We start from the raw sequence: 8605 nt of genomic DNA on the forward strand, positions 1-8605 counted from the left end.
GAGAGTTTGCTAATATGGAAGAATCAAGTTTGCATCATCAAAAAGATCAGACCTCCCTAAGCTATATCTTTAAGGTTTTAATCCTTTCCTTCCTGGCAAGGAAGTTTTATTGAGATTCAATTTCTCAATAAGAAAATATAATACATTTCGAAGAAACAAAAGAATGACTTTACATTATCTATGAATTGGTATATGGAACTAAATATATAAATATAATAATTGTGAATGTTCCCAAGGAAAACCCAGTGATACCAGGAGAATGGACTTAAAAATGCCACTAGTCACTACCAATTACTTGTAACAGATGCAGGAACTCAATTAAATATTGGGCCATCTGGAGCTGCAGGTGTTTTTTCAATCAAATATTAATTATATGCTCTGCCCTAAAAGCTTCTTAAGGTTGATGCATTAGATTACTTTTATCAATATGATGTAGGTTCAGAGATCATTGTCTCTTTCTAAGTTTTTCTACTAAATTATATGAGCTTTCATCTGATTATAATAATTAATTTTGATTTTCACACAACTAGTGATTCATTGTAAATGATTTTTCCAGCTTCTTGCATAACTCTTTGCAGAAAAATCTACATCATAACTTCTGTAATTACAACTCATTTTACACTTGAAAAATCTGTTCTATTTCATTGGGATTAATTATTTAGAAATTAAATTATCAGATGACTGGGTTTATGTTGATCACTCTGACTAAAGCAATAAAATTGCTGAAAGTTTCTTAAATGTACAATCAAAGGAAGAAGAATCAAAACTAACACACTATGAGCAAACAGAAAAATTATACCATGGCCTAGGGAACTGAGCCTCTCTAAATGGAAAAAAATAATGACCTTTTTTAAGTTTAATCTTGGTGTCAGGTCACTCCCATGCCCTATCCTTCTCTCTCCCCTAAGCAGCCCATTAAATGGGACATTGAATAAATCTTGACCTCATTTCTCAAAACTCAAGTTTGTTTGAATCAAATACTAAATATTTATATCATAACAGTGAATAAAGTACATTTTTTTTTTGTGACTCTAAAGAACATATTGGTCAATTAAGGAGTTCTGTTTAGTCGCTATTGAAAATAAAAATTTCATCAGACAAAATATTCAGAAATAGAATAATAATTGTTCCAAACTCTGTAAATTTTTCCCACCTGCTACAATAAGCTCGACCTTCGTGTGGAGCATGACTCTGTCTCTCTTGAACACTCTACTCACTTGCAGTATGCCTCCACCCCAAAGATGTCCTAATCCCTGGAACCTGTGAATATTACCTTACATGACAAAAAGATGTGATAAAGTCATGGATCTTAAACTGTCATTATCCTGGATTATCCAAGTGAGCCCAGTGTAATCACAAAGAAACAGAATCAAATCAGTAGTAAGAGATGTGACAATGGAAACAAGAGGTTGGAATAATACAAGGAAAAGACAAGGATCAAAGAATGCAGGCAGCCTCTAGAAGCTGAAAAAAAGCAAAACAAATTTCTCTCTTAAAGCCTCCAGAGGAAATGAACTCTTGCCAACAAGAGTTTAGACTCTGACCTCAGAACTGTAAGAGAATACATTTGTGTTGTTTTTAAGCCACTAAGTCTGTGGTAATTTGTTTCAGCAGCAATGGGAAACTAATGTATCAAGAGAGAAAAAATAAGCCTTTCTTCCAAGACAGTTGTACAACCACATCCAGGTTGACTTCAGCTATATTTTTGACATGGGAACTCTAATGTAACTAACCCTCAATTGTATCCCCTTCATCACCTTCCACATAAACCATTTTCAGTGTCGACACACACATCTGACAAAAATCTGTAATAAATTGGAAAGAAGCAATGTTATAGACTACATAAAATGTAATTGAATTAATAAAATCTGGCCACAAACACAACACAACCTAATTGGCAAACAAGTTGTTTGTGGTATAAAAAAATCCTTCAGAACTGTAGGCATTCTAACAATTCATGCTAAATTTTGAATTTCATGATTCTGATGGCAGATAATTCACAAGGAGACTGGGGAAGACTGGATGAAATTGGTGTAGTTCTTTAATTATTCAAGATAGATTGCTAGAAAAATTTAGTCTAACCCTAGTTAAGTCTTAAGTTTATGGAAACCATTGAGAGACATTGTAAACCTTTAACTTCATTGTCCAAGAAATCATTTACATTACATTGTTTGGTTCATATTAAAATAGACTCAGCATCATGAAGATATGCTCTATATTTTTTCCACACTCCTGGGATTTTGATATTCAGTCTTTATTAATCCTCAAAATATTGAAATTCCTAAAAATTGGCATTACATTTCTCAAATTGTTGATCTCAATATCCATTACACCTCAAATATAACTATCAAAAAAATTTTGAAAACTAGTGTTCAACCTCTATTCAAGAACTCATATTTAAAATATATTTAGTACTCTTATGATACAATTCAGCTACTATACACTATACTAGTATCATGACTCCAGCCACATATTTTTATAGATAACATAATTTTTACTATGCCAAAAATTTAAAGATATTCTAGAAAAATCTGGGGTAATTTTTATCTGTCTTTCTAGCTTTAATTTTGTAATCTTCTTGCTCACCATTAAGAAAATGTATAGGTATCATAAGATTGGGAGACATAGGAGTTCTGGCCAGTCAGAGTGAAGAGAAATAGAATAAACAATCCTAAAATATGTGTGGAACCAAAAAAGACCTCACACAGTCAAAGTGATCTTGAGAAAGAAAAACAAAGCTGGAGGCATCACGATTCCTGATTTCAAACTATAATACAAAGTTATAGTAATCAAAACAGTATGGTATTGGCATAAATACAGAAATATAGATCAGTGGAACAGAATAGAGAGCTCAGAAACAAACCCACAAATATGGTCAATTAATTGAAGAAAAGAAGCCAAGATATACAATGAAAAAGGACAGTTTCTTCAGTAAGTGGTGTTGGGAAAACTGGACAGCCACATGCAAAACAATGAAACTAGACCGATATCTTATACTGTACACAAAAATTAACTCAAATGGAGTAAAGACTTAAATGTAAGACCTGAAACCATAACACACTTAGAAGAAAGCATAGGCAATAAATCCTTGACATCGGCCTTGGCAATGATTTTTCATATTTGAAATCAAAAGCATAGGCAATAAAAGCAAAAATAAACAAGTGAGACTGCATCAAACTAAAAGCTTTTTGCACAGCAAAGAAAACTGTCAACAGGCAATCAACTAATGGGAGAAAATATCTGCCAATCATATATCTAGTAAGGATTTAATATCCAATGTATGTAGAGAACTCATACAACTTAATACCAAAAAGAAAACAATCGTTTAAAACATGCATAGAGACATTTCTCCAAAGAGGACATAAAGATGGCCATGAAGTATATGAAAGGTGCTCAACATAACTAATCACCATGGCAATACAAATCAAACCACAATGAGATATCACCTCGCACTTGTTAGAATGGTCATTACCAAAAAAGACTAGAAATAACAACTGTTGGTGGAGATGTGGAGAAAAGAAAACCATTATATGCTGTTGTAGGAAATGTAAATTGGTGTAGCCACTAGTAAAAACAGTATGAAAATTTCTAAAAAAATTAAAAATAGAACCACCACGTGACCCATCAAGTTCATTTCTGGGTATTTATCTGAAGGAAACAAAAACTAACTTGAAAAGATTTATGCAACCCCATATTCACTGCTGTATTATTTGCAATAGCCAAGGCATGGAAACAAGCTATGTGTGTAGCAATGGAAGAATGGATAAAGAAAATGTTTTATACACATATAACTAGATAGATAGATGATAGACACATACATACATACAATGGAATATTTTAGCCATAAAAAAGAATGAAATCTTGCTATTTGCAACAGCACAGATGAACCTCAATGGCATTAGGCAAAGTGAAAAAGTCAGAGAAAGATAAGTACTACGTGATTTCACTTATATGTGGAATCTAAAACAAACCAACCAACAAGGAAACTGAACTCATAGATACAAAGAACAGTTTGCCAGAAGCTGAGTATGGGGAGTAGGCGATGGGTTAAGGGAGTCAAAAGGTACAAATCTCAAGTTATAAAATAAGTATGTCCTGAGGATGTAATGCACAGCATGGTGACTATGTTAATAATACTCTATTGTACATTTTAAAGTTGCTAAGAGAGTAGATCTTAAAAGTTTCATCACAAGAAAAAAATATATAACTATATGATGTGATAATGAATAGTAACTAAACTACTATGGTAATCATTTCTCAATACAGTAAATACAAGTGTCAAATCAATATGTTGTACATCTGAAACTAACATAATGTTATATTTCAATTATATCTCAATAAAATTTTTAAATTTGAAAAAATGCTATTTAAAATAACATGAAGAATATGTTGAACAAAAATATTCATAACTATTAGGGAAAGACTGTATAACTTTATCAATTATTCACTAGAAAGCAAAAATAACATATCATTTTGACCAAGAAAATACAGTTTTGACAATTATTCTAACAAGTATGCAAAATTCTTTTTATTGAAAATGCCTTGTTTTGAATTTTTTTATTGTAAAAATTTGGTGGTTTCCAATCTCAGGAGCTTCCAGGAAAAATCTGAAACAAGTCCCCAACCACGGAGGGAAAGGAGGGACCTAAGAAAAAGGCAGACCTTTCCAGAATGGTAGATGACAGGGTTAATAAGCAAGGAGATTCATATACAAAGCTTGTCTTGGGGGGGCCTCAAGAGGAGCAGATATCCATACCTGCCCGCCAGAATCTTAAAAGTTTACATAGCGGCCTTCTCTGGGTTCAGGCGCATGCGCCATCCAGATGGTCTCAACAACACATTGCTTTCTCAAGGCTGTGTCTTAGAAAATGACTCCCACTGTGGGAAAGGTGGGCAGAATGTACATTCCAGGGATGGGGGTGGAGAGCGAGGAGCCTTTGATTGCCCGGGTCCAGTTTGCTGTCAATCAGCAGTCACGTCCTCTCAAACCTCCTCCAACAAAAATGGATGTAAAACTAACTTTGTGTTAAGCATCAGTTAACTTATGATAACACACTTCAAGAGCAATTATTTTTTCATTAAAAAATTTTTTTGCTTTATTGAGGTGTAATTGAAAAGTAAAATTGTAAGATATTTAAAATGAACATCATTATATATACATGCATCTAATAAAAGGATTCCTCTCATCTATTTAATTAACACATCTATCACTATGTACAGTGATGAGAACACTTGAGTTCTACTCTGTTAGCAAGTTTCAATTATACAGTAGTCTTATCGCTATAGTCACCATGTTATCCATTAGAACTTCAGACATTATTCTCTTATAGCTGAAAATTTGTACTCTTTTACCAACCTCTTTTTAATTCCCCACCCCTAAGTCCACTAGTCCCTGGCAACCACTTTTCTACTCTCTGTTTCTGAGTGTCACTTTTTTTTTAGATTCCACACAAAAGTATTATCATGCAGTATTTGTATTTCTGTCTGACTTATCTCATTTATCATAATGCCCCTAAGTTCCATTCATGTTGCAAATGGCAGGATTTCCTTCTTTCTGATAGCTGAATAATATTCCACTGTGTGTAGGATATATGTGTGTGTGTATATGTATGTGTATATATATATATACGTATACATGTATATATATCACATCTTCTTTATCCATTCATGTGTTGATGGTCACTTAAGTTATTTCCATCTATAGGCTACTGTGAATAATTCTACAATGAACATAGGAGTGAGGATATCTTATTGATATCTTATTATCATTTACTTTGGATATATACCTCAGAATGAGATGGCTCGATTATATGGTAGTGTTATTTTTACATTTTTTAGGAATCTTCATATTGTTTTCCATAGTAGCTGCACCAATTTACATTCCCACCAACAAAGCACAGGGTTAACTTTTTTCCATATAGCCACCAACACTTGTTATTTCTTGTCTTTTTTGTGATAGCCATTTTAACAGGTGTGAAGTGATATCTCATTGTGGTTTTGATTTGCGTTTCCCTGATGATTAGTGATGTTGAACACATTTTGTATGCCTGCTTATTTGTATATCATCTCTGGAAAAACGTCCATTCGGCTTGTCTGCCCATTTTTAAATTGGATTTGTTTGGGTTTTTCGTTACTGAGTTGTGTGAGTTCCTTATGTAGTTTGAATATTAACTCCTTATCAGATACATAATTGGCAAGTATTTTCTCCCATTCGGTAGGTTCCTTTTTCATTTTGTTGAGGTTTCCTTTGCTGTGCAAAAGCTTTTTATTTCGATGTAGTCCTACTTGTTTATTTTTGTTTGTTTTTGGTGTCAAGTTCCCCCCAAAAAAGTCATCGCCTAAACTGATATCAAGAAGCTTACCTCCAATATATTCTTCCAGGAGTTTTAAATTTCAGGACTTACATTCAAGTCTTCAACCCATTTTAAGTTGATTTTTGTGCATGGAGGAAGGTAGAGATACAGCAGCATTCTTTTGCATTTGACAATCCAATTCTCACAACATCATTTATTTGAGAGACTGTCTTTTCCCATTGTACATTCTTGGCTCTCTGGTCAATTAACTTATGACAAAGGAGCACGGAAAATTTAAAAGGACATGACTTTATAGTAAATTAACTTTAAAGTCTGATGGAACATTAAGATATTGAACGTAAATAAAGTGACAAATGTTTGGAAGTTTAAGAATATTAATGTGTGTGTATTATATATATATATGTACATATATATGTAGTGTCGTACAAATTATATTATTTATTTTTAAATAGTACCTATAAATATATTGATACATCTGAAGAAAAAAATCTGGAAGTTTGATACTATATTTACACAGATATGATTTTACATATTTTTCCTTTTATTGTCTAAATAAAATTTTTCAAATTTAATGTTATTCTTAAAACAAACCAATAAATGAGAAATGTGATTTCTTTATGATTCTCCCACAATGGTATGTCTCATTTTATACTATGTGACAGTAAAAAGGAGGTAAATTTGTGTTTTGTAACCAGATTCTTTTTGTTGTCGTACTGGCCTTTATCTGCTGCTGCATCCTCCTAATTTTGAAGGACATTGTCTCCAAAGAAGCCATAATTAGGCTATTTTTTTAATCTCAATTTTATTACTCAGAAGATTCATTAGTGGCTTTGTTCTAGAGTCTCCAGAGACACTTTATTTATTCACTTAGTTGCATTTTTATTAAAAAAAGCAAATTGTCAAGCTAGAAATAGTAAATGCACTCATAGCCCTGAGTGATCATATAGCAACTTTCCTAAAACTGGAGAAGACTCTTGACATTCCACAATTCTCATATTATATTATTAGTATTTGATTTTTTTTGAAGAGGCTTATAATACTACAGCAAGGAATTCCTGTTATTGGTTGAAGATGGATACTTTCGAGAGGTCTATGCATCTTAGAATTGTTGCGAATATGACAGTGGATGCATAAGCAAAGGTGACCAGAAGTTCATATGAAAATCTATATCCCATCTACCATTTTCAATTTAGGAATTTTTTTTTATAAGTTTTAAGAGTTCATGTTTTTTAACAACCAACAGAAACTATGATTGACAGTATAACAGTAAGTGAGATAAAATTTGTTATTTTAATTATATTTGCTTTTGTGTAATTTGTGTTTTATTATGCTCTGGAAAATATATTTTATCTATTTTTAAGTTGGAAATGTAAATGACAATTTCTATATTTGGTAAAGCACACATAGCATCACTGTTTTAGAATGCAGTTCTTTGCATATATAAATGCCATTTTCTGGGAGATTTTTGTGCACAAAACTATATTGGCATTTAAAAGAAATAAAATTGGATAGCTATCCAGAAATATATTATATTTCATCAACCTCACATTAAACAATAAAATATATATTCACATAATTGTGTAAGCATACTTACTAATCTCCCAAAAGAATGACACATTGACCAAAGTTGCATCACCTCATTAGAGATCCCTGTCCTCATTTCGAACATATCTTTTGGAAGCAGAATCAACAAAAACCAGTTAGTCACATTTCACTATGATCCATTTTTCAAATCTGGTTTTATTATATTCTGTGATACCTTAGAAGGAAAAAAAACATGTTTTTACAGCATGGAATAATAGCCCAATGTGACATGGCTGAGTAAATTTCCTCTGTGATATGATACATGTATTATTGCCTGAGATATTAGGAAGGATTGTAGGAAGGTGGGAAATGGGCAGAAGAAATCTTTCTCTACATCTTAATTTGGTCTAATATAGTCATTAAATGTATTTCCAATTGTTTCAGCGTGTTCTGTCAGGCAAATCATGAGCCTACTTTAGTTCTTCTTCTTATGTTGGGTACTGTAACCCCGAGGCCGTAACTGTATTGTCTACTTAGATAATCAGAGCTGACCCAGTAGAATAACACATTACATATAAAAGTGAATCCACATACAAATAAATTAGGGTCTCTAGAGGAAACTTCATAATTCACCATTTTAGGAAAATCTCAAACTTAGCGATGCTAATTTTAAAATAAAAATATTTGAGTCCCTACTAATGTAATCAACTGTCTATACCTTAAAACAATCTGGGGAAGAGCTATTACTCATAATCAAAAAAGTCCAT

The sequence above is a fragment of the Pteropus vampyrus genome, unplaced genomic scaffold (genome assembly GCF_000151845.1).
Source record: "Pteropus vampyrus isolate Shadow unplaced genomic scaffold, Pvam_2.0 Scaffold577, whole genome shotgun sequence".
Lineage (NCBI taxonomy): Eukaryota > Metazoa > Chordata > Mammalia > Chiroptera > Pteropodidae > Pteropus > Pteropus vampyrus.